Below are 18,087 nucleotides of genomic sequence, written 5' to 3'. Positions count from 1 at the left end.
TTCCCAGTATCCTAGGTTTTTGACTTTTACTTTCTCCGTATGTTTACATTTTAGCCCTAGAAGTCTGTAAGCGTGGATTTCAACTCCTAGCACTTTAGCATTCCACCATCTCCTCTTAGGCATTAGAGCAAATTCTGAGACTTGAATTTGGGTCAAGTAGTGTCTTCTTGGCATTGAGACCTCTGGGACCGGAGTCTGTTGCTAACCGAGTAAACGTAGAAAACAAGTTCATCAGCTGAGCCTAAGACATGACCACCAAACTGGTGCACAGTGACAAGAATGTCGTGTAGTTATTTATAATGAGAGAAAGGTGATCTGAGAATATTACGCGGCCACCCACATGGACTAACATTTTCCCGTGACAGAGTTCACTTAGCACAACAAATTAAGGTACCAAAGTTTTGGGTTTTTGTCTTTTTTTTTGGCAGCACAGAATCTGAGGAAGGCAAGCAGATGGTTATTTGGAACATTGCTCCAAGTTATGCCAGAACCAAAGGAAATTAAATTCATTCGGTATAAGAATTGTCTAGAATAACAGAAGCCACTTTTGTGTCCTGTTCTGCTACCCCGAGTTCAAGCCAAACTAGGCAACATTTACTGCATGGCGACTGTCTCCTATGTGGGTCCTAATTGGGCTTCCTTCTAGGAATGAACTGGTATCTTCTCGATTAATTCTTATTTCTACCTGTCTACTTCATCTGTGTTTCCAGTGTCTGCGTCATATTTTCTAGTCCCCCACCCCCGCCCCCGGCCGAAACGGACACAAGATATCTATGTTAATGTCTATGGTGTTTATTTGTCTTAAGAATTTTTTAAGTTTGACCTTTACCTAAGCAAATTATATTATATTTTTTATTTTATTTTTAAATTATTTATTGATTTTAGAGAGTGGAAATGAGAGAGAGAGAGAGAGAGAGAGAGAGAGAGAGAGACAGACAGACAGAAAGATCAGTCTGTTCCTGTATGTGCCCTGGGGACTGAACCCACAACCCTCATGTTTCAGGATAATGTTCTAACTAAACTGGCCGGGGCTAAGCAAATTACATTTGAAACTGTTTAGAGAACTGATTTATTCAATACTTTCTGAGAACTTTGTAATTACCAGTCAGGTTTAACCAGACATTAGGAAATAATTATAAAAATCTATAGATTGGAACCTTCTGAACTTAAAGGAAGAAAGAAGTGGGATGTTATTTTTTTTCTTCTTTCCAAGTGAGAGGAGAGGAGATAGACAGACTCCAGCATGTGCTCCAACCGGGATCCACTTGGCAAGCCCCCTACTGTTGATGCTCTGCCCATCTAGGGCTGTTGCTCGGCAACCAAGCTATTTTTAACACCTGAGGCAGAGACTTCAGGGAGCCATCTTCAGCACCTGGGGCCAATGTGCTCCAATCAATCAAGCCATGGCTTCAGGAGGAGAAGAGAGAGAAAAAGAGGAAGAGAGAAGGGGAGGGGTGGAGAAGCAAATGGTCACTTTGAACCAGGGACATCCACACGCGGGGCCAATGCTCTACCACTGAGCCAAACAGCCAGGGCCAAAAGGAGCATTTTTATTTTAATTGGAAAGCTAGAAAACAGAATTAAAGGTATGAAAAATATAAAATGGTTTTGTTTTGTTTTTTAATAATTTCAACTCTTTGCATCTGTCTTCTCTCAAACTGTAAACTGTGGGCAACTGCCCATCAAAATTTGTGCTCCCTTTTTATAGTATAGATTTGTTGCTAGGATGCAGCTGCCAGGGCAGAAATGGAATTTTTTAGTCCTCCTTCCTCTAGTTAGAGCTGTGTGACTAGTTCTTATCAATGGAAATGGAGTGGGAGTTATGTTGTAGGTGTACCTTTTTCACACCTTGATCCCACCCCCCACCCCTGTCTGCTGATCTACATATGTAGAAAGGATTCCAAAGCTGTAGGAGATAAAGCCTAAGATGGGAGGACCCAAAGTCCCTGAGTCACTATGTGGCAGAAAGTTTTACACAGACAGTAAATCCTACTTCAGAGTAAGCTTCTTTCTTTTTTTTTTTTTTTTTTTTTGTATTTTTCTGAAGCTGGAAACGGGGAGAGACAGTCAGACAGACTCCCGCATGCGCCCGACCGGGATCCACCCAGCACGCCCACCAGGGGCGACACTCTGCCCACCAGGGGGCGATGCTCTGCCCCTCCGGGGCGTCGCTCTGCCGCGACCAGAGCCACTCTAGCTCCTGGGGCAGAGGCCAAGGAGCCATCCCCAGCGCCCGGGCCATCTTTGCTCCAATGGAGCCTTGGCTGCGGGATAGGAAGAGAGAGACAGAGAGGAAGGAGGGGGGGTGGAGAAGCAAATGGGCGCTTCTCCTATGTGCCCTGGCTGGGAATCGAACCCGGGTCCCCCGCATGCCAGGCCGACACTCTACTGCTGAGCCAACCGGCCAGGGCCTTCTTTCTTTTCTTAAACCAGTAAAATTGTAGGATCTATTTGTTACAGCAATTAGTGTTAACCTCACCAACATGTATATATACCTCTATGTGCTCCAAAGAGAAATATATACATTCTTTAATAGTGAAGGGAGGAGGGGAAAGAAACATATTTAGGAGGAAGATATTCTGATTCTCTTTTCAGTTTTAAAATAGTGTATTGTGAGTCATATTATATATTCTGGGAGAATGTTCAAATCTTGGGCAGCTAACTTATGTTAATTTTCAAATATACATTTCTGTAAGACCTAATACCATTGACATATATGAGCTTATTTGTTTCTTTTAATTTTCAAGTTTAAGTGTGTAAATTTGCCTTTTAGGCAGAAATTAAGTCTCATTCTGGAACGAGATTAGATCAACACTTCCCAAAGATCATTTCGGTGCTTTGTAACCTTAAATGAAGTGAGCTAATAAAGCATTAAATTAGCATGGTGTACTTTCTCAAGTTTTAATATGCTTTAAATGGCAGTTCTGAGTGTATTATTCTCTGAAGCTAAAGTCAAAATCAGTGTCTTTCAGCTGATAAAATGCAGATGAGGCATCATTTCACCAAATTTAACAAAAATTTATCTTTCAGAATTACAAAGTACAGGTTATCTAATAATTTTCATACAGATGTATTTACCCAGAAAGGCATTGTTCTCTAATCAGTCACCCATGAGTCTTTGGACCGTAAATATGTTTGACTTCAAATGCTTTCACTGTAACATTTTTCCTTAGAATAGCTCAACTATTTCTATAAAAATTATGCCCTTTATTTGCATTTAGTCAAGTGAAAACTTAGAAATTATGATAAGAATAACTAGCATTTGTTTGGGGTTTCCGAGTTTCACAGGGACTTTATATTCCCTTTCTCACTGGTTGCTGACTTCAACTGATTAGGTGGACAGCTGTCATTACCCCGTGTTACCTGGAGGCCCACGGGCACAGAGGGACTGCCTGACCTCCTCAAGTGCAACCAGATACTAACTCAGCTGTTTCTTCTACTCTGTGACACTTCTAATGTAAAAACCACATTGTGGGCAAGCTAAGAGAAGGACTTAAGAAAATAAGTTCCTCCAGAGAACTCAATTTAAATCGTTGCACTAACTGCAGTGCATTTAATAAAAAGGAAAAGTGTTCTTCAACCTGTATAGTCATTTACTGTTTCTTATAGTAATGTTCTACATACCCAATACTGGGAGTGTCATTTTCCACAGGGTGAAATGTTCTAAATCAGTGCTGAGCAGTAGAACTTTGCGTAAGGATGGAACTGTTCGCACTCTGTGCTGTCCAATACAATAGCCACTAGCCATATGTAGCTACAGAGCATTATGGCCAGGGAGACTAAGAAATTTGATTTTTATTTTAGTTAATATTAATTAATTAACACTTAAATTTTAAGAGCCACATGTGACTAGTGGTTACTATATGAGATGGTGCTATTACAGAAAAATAAATGCATATACTTAAATGTTATACTTATTTTTAAATCTTGGAATATTTTTATTAAAATGATTTTCAAGTGTTTCTACTTAGTATTATTTAAATCAAATATAAGATTTCTGCTGTTAATAGTACTTTCAAACCCAGAGATAGCCATCAACTATACATGTTCTTTGTTATCTTATCAGTTATTTTTTTAACCACTTTAAATATCTATATTTTACTTGGCTTTGTTGTACTGCTGAGACCACTAAGTATGGTGAAGACAAAGACACACAGATGGTGACTTGAGGGTCTCTACCTGAATCAACCCAATCAAATCTGATTTAATTTTAATACTGTGTCTCACTATTACATTAATAGAAGAAAAGAAGTTTGAAACTAAAGAGATAATTGAAAGCAATTTCATTTGTTAGAAGTATGAACATTGGATAAGTGAGGACCTACTATATTACAGATACCTAATGTTTGTTCATATTCTGTCCAGGAATAGTGATGATGAATTTGATCATGATGGTGATAATATTGATAGATAAGTGTGGTGGTAATGCTTTTTTTTTTTTTTTTTTTTTTTTGTATTTTTCTGAAGTGGGAAGCGGGAGGCAGAGAGACAGACTCTTGAATGCACCCAACCGGGATCCACCTGGCATGCCCACCAGGGGGTGATGCTCTGCCCAGCTGGGGAGTTGCTCCGCTGCAACTGGAGCCATTCTAGCTCCTGAGGTGGAGGCCATGGAGCCATCCTCAGTGCGTGGGCCAACATTGCTCCAATGGAGCCTTGGCTGCAGGAGGGGGAGAGAGACAGAGAGAAAGGAGAGGGAGAAGAGTGGAAAAACAGATAGGCACTTCTTCTGTGTGCCCTGCCTGGGAATTTAACCCAGGACTTCCACATGCCGGGCTGACCCTCTACCTCTGAGCCAACCAGCGAGGGCCGATGGTAATGCTTCTTATGTGGCAGACATTAGTCTACCAGGGGTCCCCAAACTTTTTACACAGAGGGCCAGTTCACTGTCCCTCAGACCATTGGAGGGCCACCACATACAGTGCTCCTCTCACTGACCACCAATGAAAGAGGTGGCCCTTCCGGAAGTGCGGTGGGGGGCCGGATAAATGGCCTCAGGGGGCTACATGCGGCCTGTGGGCCGTAGTTTGAGGACGTCTGGCTAAACACTCTCTGTTTAAGCAATCACAACAATCCAGTAAGATAGGTTTTTTTTTACTATACTTACTTAGCTAATGTGGCAAATAAGTTAAGTTGCTTGCCCAAGGTTATGTAGCCAGGACGGGGCTTTCGGAGTCTCCGCTTCTAACCACACAGCCTATCCTAGAACTTAACCTACAGTTGAAATATCTTTCCTTTTCTAAACAGTAAAACTGTGTGTTCTTTTTGCTATATTCATCAAAGAATAATATTTCTCCCCTTGCCATTTTTGAAAAGATGTTTATGTCAGGTATACTCTAATTTAGATTCCTTTTCTCTTTACATGTACTATTCTATTTTTTTAACGTTGAGAAGAAAATGGATATTTTGTTTGTTTGTTTGTTTCTCTGTTTTAATAAGTGTAGTTTTATTAACTGAGGGTGATACGCACATGTCGATATTACAAATGGATGAAAGTCTTCTATAACTTAGAGCAGCGGTTCTCAACCTGTGGGTCACGACCCTGGCGAGGGGTCGCCTAAAACACAGGGGTCGCCTAAAGCCATCGGAAATACATATTTTATTTAAAAATGTATTGTATAATAAATATGTATTTTCTGATTTAAAAATGTATTGTATAATAAATATGTATTTACCGATGGCTTTAGGCGACCCCTGTGTTTTGGTTGTTCGACCCCTGCCAGGGTCGCGACCCACAGGTTGAGAACCGCTGACTTAGAGGTTCCGCGCATTATCAAACACGAGTAGTGAGTAGGGTACAACTGCAGAACTGATGCTGGTTTCCCTGTTTGGCATTCTTCAATTATTTGCCAAGGTGACAATACCTCCCAGGACTCGGACACTTGCCATGTCTGAGTGTGTGCCAGGCACTGGCCATGACTTGTTCCTGGAAATCTTTCAAAGGAGTAGGAGTCTCCCTACATAGCAGTTGAGAAAACTGAAGACCGCAGGTTAGAAATTGCCTCAAAGTTGCAAAGATATTGAATGGAGAGATTCAAACCAAGTTCTCTTTGACCTCAAGCTTGGTGGGGTTTTTGCAGTATGTCACATTCTTTTCCTGTTTGTATCAGGAATTCTCTGTATCCTCCTTTTCTGTGGACTGATCAGAATTCCTTGTCAAATTCTGAACTTTCTTTTCATTGAATCTATATAATCTTCAAATAGAGAGGATATTATACACATATATATATACATTTATACACTATATACACATACATATGTATACACATACATATACATACATATGTGTGTATGTGTGTATGTTTCTATCCTACTTCCTACTAATTGAAATAAATTTTGTATGCAGTGTAACAGTAACCTTTAATTCCTCTTTCCTCTTAAAAATTCTGTATGGCTTATTCATGAGGTTCTGCTTCTAAGAGAATTTAGAAAACAAAGAGGCTGTTAAATATTCACACCTCATTTATTCAGATGAAGTATTTGTATTAAATGCTAAATTAGATAATCTTTCTGTTTCACAAAATGTATGGTCAGATCGAGTTCTAGAAGAGGAGGTTTAATTCTTAATATTGGCATTCTGTAAATTCCCAAATAATTGAAGTAGTTTTGAACAAAATCTTTATATTTTATAGTTCCTACAGTCAATACTTTTATACTCAACCGTATAGTCTAAATTAGGATTTTATTGAATTGTAGTCTTTCTCAGTAACTGCTTAATAATTCAGTATATAAACTTATCACACAAATGTACTTTTGTGGAAATCTAGTCCATTTCCCTGGAACTTTAAAGCATATTGACAAAAATTGTGTGTATGAGTGTTTAATTTAATCATATGCCATTATTTTTGGATCTTTGAGGTAACGCATAACTACCACTTCCAAAGGAAGACTTAGTAAAAAGATATTCATAATTGAATGTTACATTAGTTTATATTGTGTTTGGAAAGTAAAACTACTTCTTTTTGTGTCCCTAATGGTGAAAAATGATTTTATTATAATTAACACACATATATATATATAATTAAAATTTTACTGTGAAATGTATGAGATATATATATAGATATATATATATATTAATTTATATGTAGGTTTTAAAGCAGTGTTGTCCAATAGAAAGATAATGCTTTATATGTAATTTTGGAATTTTTCCTTAGCTGTATTTAAAAATATTAACAAGAAACAGAGATATGAACTTAATAATATGTTTTATTTAACCAAGTATATCTACATTATGATTATTTAAGCATGTAATCAATATAAAAGTTATTCATTATATATTTAAAATTTTTCTGAAGTAAGGCACTGTAATCTGGTGTGCATTTTTGAAGTAGTCACAGTACAAGTGCTTAATAGCCACAAGTGGCCAGTGACTTCCATATTGGACAGTGCAGGTTTTAAGAACAATATAATCCTCTGTGTTCCAACCTTCTCCGATAAAATAATAGAATACATCCGAATCTTGTAAACCCCTTGTATCTCCCCTCCATAATTACTTCCCTTCCCGCCTCAGCCCAGAGGAGCTGCTATCTTGAGTTTCAAATAAATTATTCTCCTGTTTCTTTGTTTTCTTGTTTATGTATTTTACCACTTATTTTGTATCTTTAAACCATAGATTGTTTTGTTTTGTCTGGATTTGAACTTTTTATTTATAAAATCACTCTGGTTGTAGTTTTCTCTGTGATATTTCCCCCTCAACATTATATTTTATTTATTTATGTTGATCAATATATATCCCATTGTAATATAACACAATTTATGTATTTCATATATTGGTAGACATTTGGGTCATTTTCAATTTTGTTTTATTTTGTTTTTAGTCATATGCTACTACCTGTACCTCCTCGTACTTTCTGGTGCATTTCTAAGAATGTCTCAAGGGTATATATTTGCTGGTAGAATTGCTGGGTCATAGGGTATGCACACAGAAATGAAAATAATTGATTACTGCAGTCTGTACTGCACACAGATTTTCTACTTTAAGGAAACCACATTTAAAACTCTGGCTGAATTAAAAAATACTTTAGGGGAGCCAATTAAAGTGAGACAAGCATTTGTATTTTTTAAATACAGCACAAAAAGATGACTTTTTATGCTTACTGGGTCAATTCCATTGGTTAGCTTTAGAGCAAGCTTCTAGTGGTACATAAAAATATATCTATAGCTAGTTAGTAAATAGATATAGTTCTTTATTAAGATTTGTTTTGTCTATATCTAGAAAATTCAAAATATGCATGGCTTAAGCAAGATAGAAGTTTATATTACTCAAGTATAAGAGGAAAGAGGCAAGTGGCCAAAGAAATGGAATTCTTTTCCTTTTGTACTCTGCCTACTTAGGCTCCAGCTCTCCTCCTGAGGGTTACCTCATTCATGTTCCAAGATGGCTGCCCAAGTTCTAGTCATCAGGCCCATACAGGGAGTCTTCGGGTTACGACGACAGTCTTGACATATGACATTTCGAGTTTACGATGTTCACTCCCATAAAAAGTTTAAGAAACAGACATGAGTGTTTCACTTTACGCCATTAGCATTGTACTTACGGACTATGTGGGCAAACTAGTTTGGTTGCACGCAATGGAAGAATACAGTACAGTGTACAGTATAGTATATTTATGTCTTTTTCCTTTTTCTGTGGCTTAGTTGTGTTTTTATGTTCTAGATTATGATTTTAACACTGTGTTAGGATAGGTAAGTGACTTAGGCTAGGGTGAGTTTTGACTTACACCAAAATTCGGCTTACATCACTGTCATAGGAATAGAACTGTATTGTAACCTGATGACCCCCTGTATTATGTTGCAGACTGAAAAAACGTATGAGGGAAGGCTCGAGGGTGCATCTGCCAGGAGTACTACATGTACTACATAACACTTCCACTTACATCTTGTTGGCCTTAACTTATGATATTAATCATTGCATTACGTGGTATTTTGAAACTTACTGTTAAATTCTTATCTTGACACTGTATCATGGCTATATCTAGCTGCAGGGGACACAAGAAGAGAAGTAATTAAACCTTTTGTAGGCTGGTTGGTTAGTTATAAGATGGGGTAAAGAAAAGCAAGTGTTAATATTCAGAACGTTGATTCTGATTTCTCAACTCAGTGATGTCGAAAAGGAATATTATTACTCCTTCAGGAGAATTAAATCAATTTAACTTGATAAGCTCTGGCTTTAGCAATTTCTAGGATAACAGAAGAAACATATTTTTGTCTCCACTCCCCTTGCTGCTCCAATACTCTTCCACTAATATTGGCTTCAGACTCTGAAGACTAGAGAAATTAAGCGATTCAAAGTAACTGACACGTTTTGGAATGCATATATTTTAACAGCTTTATTGGCATATATTTCACATACCATACAATTCACCAATTTAAAGTGTATAACTCAGTGTTTTTTTAGTATATTTAAAGCCATACAACCATCACACCAGTCAATTTTAGAAAATTTTTAATTGCCCAGGGGGAAAAAGACCCTATACTTATTAACAGTTACTCCTCCTTTACTCCAACCACTTTTTACTCACCATCTTTGGGAAAGCACGCACTTTCTGTCTCTATAGATTTGCCTATTTCGTACATTTAATGTAAGTGTAGTCATACAATATTTGGTGTTTTGTGATCAGCTTCTTTAACTTGGCTCCATGTTTTTTAAGTTCATCTACATTGACCCTGGCCAGTTAGCTCAGTGGTAGAGTGTCAGCCTACCAAGTGGATGTCCTGGATTCAAATACCTGTCAGCGCACACAAGAAAAGTGACCATCTACTTCTCTTCCCCTCGCCCTCCCCCTTCTCTGTCTCTTTGTCTCTTCCTCTCCCATAGCCTAAGCTTGATTGGTTCAAGCACATCTGCCCCAGGTGCTAAGGATGGCTCCATGGAGCTTCCACCTCGGGTGCTAAAAATAGCTTGGTTGTGAGCATGGCCCCAGATGGGCAGAGCATCAGCCCCAGATGAAGATTGCAGGGTGGATTCTAGTTAGGGCACATGTGGGAATCTGTCTCTCTCTTTCTCCCTTCCTCTCACTTGGAAAAGAAGGAAAAGAAAGTCATCCATGTTGTAGCATATATCAATATTTCATTCCGTTTCATGGCCAAATAACATTTATTGTGTAGACATGGCATATTTTGTTTATCCATTCCTCAGTTGGTGGGCATTTGGTTGGTTTTCACTTTTTGGTTATTCTGCATAATGCTGCTATGAACACTCATATACAAGGATTTGTGTGGATACGTGTTTTTATTTACTAGGAACAGAATTGGTGGGGCATATAGTAACTTTAATGTTTAGCTTTCTAAGGAATTACCTGACAAATGGTTTTCAAAAATGATACACATTTTACATTCTTACAAGAAGATATGAGAGTTCTAATTTCTCCATATCCTTTGCCAACACTTGTTATTTTACAATTTTGGAAAATAATTATTATTGTTGTCCTATTGAGTATGATGTGGTATCTCACTGTAGTTAGAATTTTCATTTTCTTGATGACTAAAGATGTTGAGAATCTTTCATGTTCTTACTGGCTATTTATATATTATCTTTGGAGCAATTTCCATTAAAATTCCTTGTCCATTTTTAATTGGGTTATTGTATTTTTGTACTTAACTATTAAGAGATTTTTTTATGTATTTTGGAAACAAGTCTCTTCTAAAATATATGATTTGTAAGCAGTTTCTCCCATTTTTATGGGTTGTCTTTTCATTTTCTTGATAAAGCCCTTTGGAACACAAAACTTTTTTAATTCTGAGAAAGCTCAATTTCTCAGTTTGTTTTTTTGTCTTTTGAGCTTGTAGTGTTACATCTAAAACACTTAGCCAAGCTTAAAGTTACAAAGATTTAGTACTATATATGTGTCAAGTTTTTGTTTTTGTTTTTTACAGAGACAGAGAAAGAGTCAGAGAGAGGGATAGACAGGGACAGACAGACAGGAATGCAGAGAGATAAGAAGCATCAATCATCAGTTTTTTGTTGCAACACCTTAGTTGTTCATTGATTGCTTTCTCATATATGCCTTGACCGCGGGCCTTCAGCAGATCAAGTAACTCCTTGCTCGAGCCAGCGACCTTGGGTCCAAGCTGGTGAGCTTGGCTCAAACCCGATGAGCCTGCACTCAAGCTGGCGACCTTGGGGTCTTGAACCTGGGTCCTCTGCATCCCAGTCTGACGCTCCATCCACTGCACCACCGCCTGGTCAGGCTATGCGTGTCAAGTTTTAATTTTAGTTCTTACATTTCTGCTATTTATTTTGAGTTAATTTTTGTGTACAGTGAGGAAAGGGGTCCTATTGTCCCAACACCATTTGTTGAAAAACTTATGCTTTCTCCATTGAACTGTCTCAGAACTCTTATCAAAGATTAATTGATCATCTTTCGTTAATCTCTTTTCTAGAGTCTTAATTCTATTCCACTGATCTGTGTCCTAATGCTAGTATTTCATAATATGTCTTAATAGTACATGCATCCATACAACACACCAGTATACGTATATATATGCACACACACTATATAAATACAATATGCATTGTGCCTGTGTTACACGTGCACACGTATTCTGTAAGTGCTGGTGAAGTATTTCATTCTGATTTCTGGGTCTCGTGTAGATCATTTGAAATCACAGCTACAACATTGACCAGCTATGTCACTTTGAGCACGTTTCTTTACTGGGAAGCTCGATTGCCTCGCCTGTGAAGCGGGAGAAGAATAGTGCAAAGCGGATAAGGCCGTTGTGAGACTAAATTAGGTAAAGTAGATGAAAGCTGCCAGTCCAGTGCCTGACTCAGTGGTAGCTCACTAAGCATTAGCTATTATTATTGATTCAGTATCGTTATCATAAAACGTATTTCCTATAAAGTAAAGGCTCTTTCTGGATTACTTTATAAATTTGGCTTAGCAAGTCACATTTCCCTTGAGATATAATTAGGCAGATTATCACACAGGGTATGAAGTAAAGGCAAGAGAAAGAGAATAGTGAGCTGATCAAATGTTCTGGAACTTCTAGGACAATGCCAATACCACAGATTTTGTTCCATTGTTCATATGTCAGGCCACGTGTGCTAAATCTTGGTTTGGAAAAGAAGGTGACCTTTGGTGTGGGCTCTGAAATGTCATGAGGTAATGAGACATGGAGCTCTGGGTCTCTCCCAACAATGTTTTAAAGGAAGCTCCTGTTCAGCCCTGGCCGGTTGGCTCAGTGGTAGAGCATCGGCCTGGCGTGCAAGGGGTCCCGGGTTCGATTCCCGGCCAGGGCACACAGGAGAAGCGCCCATTTGCTTCTCCACCCCTCCCCCTCTCCTTCCTCTCTGTCTCTCTCTTCCACTCCCACAGTGAGACTCCATTGGAGCAAAGATGGCCTGGGTGCTGGGGATGGCTCCTTGGCCTCTGCCCCAGGCGCTAGAGTGGCTCTGGTCGCAACAGAGCGACGCCCCGGAGGGGCAGAGCATCGCCCCCTGGTGGACGTGCCGGGTGGATCCCGGTCAGGCGCATGCGGGAGTCTGTCTGACTGTCTCTCCCCATTTCCAGCTTCAGAAAAATACAAAAAATAAAATAAAATAAAGGAAGCTCCTGTTTACTTGCTGAAATCTATCAATACTCACCCACTCAAAGACATGCCCCCCCCTTAACAACTCACGTCTCATGCAATCCCATGTTTTATATTTTCTTAAACCAAATATTTATTTCGAAGTTTGTCTGGAGGATGTACCTCCCCAATTACACTGGAAGCTTCTTCAGAACATGAAAGCGTTAGTCTGCTAGAGCTCTCAAAACGAGTTACCAGAGACTGGGGGACGGAAACAATAGACCTTTCTTTCTTACTGCTCTTGGGTCTCAGAGTCCAAGATCAAGGTGGTGGCAGGTCTGGTTTCTCCTGAGGCCCCTCTCCATCACTTGCAGGAGAACATCTTCATGATGTGTCTTCATGTGACCTTTTTCTGTGGACATATATCCCCAGTATCTGTTCCTCTTCTTATCAAGACACAAGTCATATTGGAATAGGGCTCTACCTTTATGACCGCATTTATCCTTAATTGCCTCTTTAGAGGCCTATCTCAAAATACTGTAATATTTGGGCCCTGGCTGGTTGGCTCAGCTGTAGAGCGTTGGCCTGGCGTGCGGGGGACCCGGGTTCGATTCCCGGCCAGGGCACATAGGAGAAGCACCCATTTGCTTCTCCACCCCCCCCCTCCTTCCTCTCTGTCTCTCTCTTCCCCTCCCGCAGCCAAGGCTCCATTGGAGCAAAGATGGCCCGGGCGCTGGGGATGGCTCCTTGGCCTCTGCCCCAGGCACTCGAGTGGCTCTGGTCGCGGCAGAGCGACGCCCCGGAGGGGCAGAGCATCGCCCCCTGGTGGGCAGAGCGTCGCCCCCTGGTGGGCGTGCCGGGTGGATCCCGGTCGGGCGCATGCAGGAGTCTGTCTGACTGTCTCTCCCCGTTTCCAGCTTCAGAAAAATACCAAAAAAAAAAAAATACTGTAATATTTGGGGTTAGGACTTCAATATATAAATTTACAGAAGGGCACAATTTGGTCCATAACAGTGTCTGTATCCTGAAGATGACCTTAATTTCAATTTGCTGAGAATCTCTTTCGTACGGGGGGATAAAACAATGATATGACAGAGGTGGTGATTTTTCTTGGAAGTGTGACATTGGTTTGGTCCAGGCTGATTTTCAATCAGATGCTTTTTGTAGACAAGTAGGTTGAATCATCATGGGACAAGGTTTCCAGAAAAATAAAAATAAAATAAAGATCCTGGCTGGTTGGCTTAGCGGTAGAGCATTGGCCTGGCGTGCGGGGGACCCGGGTTCGATTCCCGGCCAGGGCACACAGGAGAAGCGCCCATCTGCTTCTCCACCCCTCCCCCTCTCCTTCCTCTCTGTCTCTCTCTTCCCCTCCTGTAGCCAAGGCTCCATTGGAGCAAAGATGGCCTGGGCGCTGGGGATGGCTCCTTGGCCTCTGCCCCAGGCGCTAGAGTGGCTCTGGTCGCGGCAGAGCGACGCCCTGGAGGGGCAGAGCATCGCCCCCTGGTGGGCAGAGCGTCGCCCCTGGTGGGCGTGCCGGGTGGATCCCGGTTGGGCGCATGTGGGAGTCTGTCTGACTGTCTCTCCCCATTTCCAGCTTCAGAAAAATACAAAAATAAATAAATATAATAAAATAAAATAAAATAAAAAGTTGTAACTGCAACTCTTAATTGAAAGAAAAATGAGCTTTGTTATGCCAACAGGACAGTGACTGGATTTAATAGGAAAGCAGCACATCCACTCTGCCATTGTTATGACCTACTGGAATTTCAGTGACTTATTTGTTAGGACCAGAAGCCCTTTCTTTGCCCACCTCTGAGATCGTTCAGTGGGAAGACATTTGCAGAAAAGCCACCATGTTTTAAAATATATGCCAGTCACTTAGTATCTGTCATATGCTCAAACCCTCACAACTTAAAATATAAGTCAAATTCACCCCAGGTATCAGAAGAAAATTCTAACAATCAACCGACTAAAATAAGTTATCTGAAGACAAATAGAAAGAATTGAGATATTCTTTTTTGAATGCAACCTTTTTTTTTTTTTTTTTTTACTTTTTCCTTTTTCCAAGTGAGAGGAGGGGAGATAGTGAGACAGATTTCCACATACACCCTAACCAGTATTCATCCAGCCACCCCTGTCTGGGGCCGATGCTTGAAGCAGCTGAACTATTTTTAGCACATGAGGTTGGTGCTTGAACCAACAAGCTACCCTCAGTGTCTGGGGGCAGTGTTTGAACCAATCCAGCCTCTGGCTTCTGAAGAGGAAGAGAGAAAGCAGGGAGAGAGGGAGGGAGAGAGAAGCAGATGGTCGCTTCTCCTGTGTGCCCTGATCAGGATCAAACTCAGGACATCCTCACACTGGGCCAACATGCTATCCACTGAGCAAGCCAGCAGGGCTGAATGTAACTTAAAAAAAAATAGAATTACGATCTCAGGAATTAACACTCAAAATATAATTTAAGAAAACTCTGCTACATAAAATTTCACTGAGTTAAGACAAATTGCTGCATGTTACATAAGGAAGTTTTAGAGCAAATAAAACTATTTTATATACTTTAAAACTTATGAGAAGAATATGAATATCATTATAATCACAAGTGATCAAAATATAAAGACACGCTTTACAAATTAGAAAGTATTTAGATAATGAGTCTACAGGGTGGAGCAAACGTAGGTTTACAATTGTTCATGGAAAATATAATAATTAACAAATAAGAATACAAGAATAAACCTATGTTTTGCATCCTCACAACTATACAGCTACTTTTGCCACAACCTGTATTTATTTTGAATATTTCAGACCACAGTGCTTTGGAAGAGCAAAATAACATTTTGGAATTGGAATTTTAACATATTGTCTTTTAAAAAATAAATCTCTGGTTTTAAAATAATATGTCAGCGTCTAAATCCTGACAAATATCAAATAGATCCATTGAAAAAGTATAAAATTATGCAAGAAGCCAAATAATAACACATTAGTTATATAGTTCAAGATACTCAAATTTTTAGATGTTTGGTTTTAGAAATAAATGTAATTATGATACAGTACATGATAGTCTAGTGAGCCTGGAAAAACAAGTTTTTCTTTTTGTCAAATGGAGTGATCTGATGTGTTCATTTCAATAAAATTATGAGAACTTATATAATATTTGTGTAATATTTTTACCCTATAAAAGAAAAGATACCCTTTACTTTAGATATACCACAAACAAGAAACAAAGCATTTATTATTTATTCAAAAATAATGTTATTGCAATTTCACAATTATTTTAACTATATTTAGGTTAACATTTTTCAAGGTGGCACATTGGAAGCTGGGTCTTGCAAGAACAGGCAAACCTCCTTTAGAATAAGACGAGTCTGAGTCCTGGCTGGATAGCTCAGTTGGTTAGAGCATTGTCCTGAATCACAGAGGTTGCCAGTGTGATCCCTGGTCAGGGCACATACAGGTACAGATCCTGTCTCTCTCTCTTTCCTTTCCTCTCTCTAAAATCAATAAATAAAAATTAAAAAGAAGAGTTACTTGCTTGGCCAGGAGGTGGTGCAGTGGATAGAGCTTCAGACTGGGATGCAGAGGACCCAGGTTCAAGACCCTGAGGTCGCCAGTTTGAGCACAGGCTCATCTGGTTTGAGCAAGGCTCGCCAGCTTGGACCCAAGGTCTCTGGCTTAAGCAAGGGGTTACTCGGTCTGCTGTAGCCCCTGGTCAAGGCACATAAGAGAAATCAATCAATGAACAACTAAGGAGCTGCAATGAAGAATTGATGCTTCTCATCTCTCTCTCTCTCCCTTCCTGTCTGTCTGTCCTTCTCTCTGTCTCTGTCTCTCTCTGTCTCTGTCACACACACACACACACACACACACACACAGAAAAGAATTACTCTGAGGGTTTCTTCATTCATTCAGACCTAAAACTACTGTTATAAAGTTATTGGTAGAGAGACTAAAAATGTTACATACAACTCACGAAGTCCCTTGAAGAGCCATGACATTAAAATATAAGAAATATGCCGCAAGTACTGAAAATACACTTAGAGCAGTGCTGGGTATGTTTGAGAGGTTGACACAGGTCCAGGATAATAGTCTTCTCTCTTCTCCTATACAGTTTATCTTCTCATTGTAGAGAAAGCATTTACATTCATGAAGTAAATCACAAAATGTTGGTGTTATACATGCAAAAATAAAAGGGGCGCATAGTGGTACAGTGTTACTATAATTTAAAAAACGAAGAGATCATGATGAGAAGTGGCAGTTGAGGCACAGTTTCTAGAAGGAGTAGGATCAGATTTGGCCTTAGGTTGTAATCTGAGTTTATAGTGTGATATCAGAATCACTCTAGGGATATAAAAATACAAATTCGGATGCCCTGCGCAAATGTGCCTTTATCTGAAATGAAACAGGAGCACTGAGCTACCAAGCAAAGACTGTGGATGGTATATTTAGTGGCCAAGCAGTGAGCAGAGTGGCAGGTCCACGTGGAGAGATAAAAGAGGACAGTTAGGATTGGATTGGGGCAAATTTACAAAGGGAAGGGTTGCTAGTCCGAGCAGCTTGGCTGTGAATCAGTGGCTAAAAGGAAGCTTTGGATGCTTCTGAAAAGCCTGTGATGGGAAGAAAGGGATACTGTGAGCTAGATGAGGCCCACAGTAGGAAGCGTGCTGGTTCATTTGGTTATGTGCCCTGACAGTGAGGACTGAGGGCAGGAACTTCCGTCTGGGACCAAATAGGAAGATGCTAAACTGTACTTCTTACTGGACTATAAATTCTGTGAGGGGAAACTATCTTTCATGTTTGTGGATATATATAATCTCAGAACTTAGCACAAAAATGGGTGCTAAATAAATGGATGAATGGATTTCCGTAGAAATTCAAATATTGTACAGTATTAAAAGGGGAAAGAAACATGGTATTAGGTTAGAGAAATGTCAATTTGATACCAAAGATGAAAACAATGTTTTAGATTTTGCAAAGTCATTCCTGGAAAGGAACATTGAATCACTTTGCCCTAATGTCGAGGGGTCCTCTCTTCTACCTTATCATCAAGATCAAGAAGTCACCTGCAACAAAGCAGGAAGCTCTTCTGAAAGACACTTCTGCCAGGAAGTTAGCCTATCCCTGTCTCAACCATCCTCTCGGAGTATGGCTCCGCCATCACTGCTGGTCCAGTTGCTAGTTGGTCCAGTACTCCGTTCACTCCTCACATCTGCACATGCTTCACTCTGTGACACCTCTCAATAATTCTAACCCCAAATCGTGAAGGAACATTTAATACCCGATTATTCTGTGTAAGCAATTAGATCCATGTATAATGTGCTTACTAGAAACTCTCACGTTTAAAGAAAAAAGAGTTAAAATGAAAATGCTGACACTCTCAGTGTTAGACCTCACCCTGCTGGAAAACCGTAGTATCTGAGAGACGCCGAGAACCAAGATTGTGCTGGGTAGGCAATTAATATGGAAAGGCGAGCTCCTTTTTAACTTGACAATGTTTTAAATTCATGAGGATATCCCCTCTACCTTTTTTTTTTTTTTTTTGGCACCACATGTGGGTACGCTTCATTAAAGAGGTGAAAGGCACGG

The 18,087-nt window shown here is 39.8% G+C and overlaps 1 protein-coding gene across 8 annotated transcripts in view; it reads left to right on the top strand.

Moving 5' to 3' along the window:
• The window catches only part of DMD (dystrophin), a 1,890,745-nt gene that overhangs the window by 836,438 nt on the left and 1,036,220 nt on the right, over positions 1 to 18,087 (top strand). The window lies entirely within an intron of this gene.

This window comes from Saccopteryx leptura, chromosome X (assembly GCF_036850995.1).
Source record: "Saccopteryx leptura isolate mSacLep1 chromosome X, mSacLep1_pri_phased_curated, whole genome shotgun sequence".
Classification (NCBI taxonomy): Eukaryota; Metazoa; Chordata; class Mammalia; order Chiroptera; family Emballonuridae; genus Saccopteryx; species Saccopteryx leptura.
This window is presented reverse-complemented; position numbering and strand designations above follow the sequence as displayed.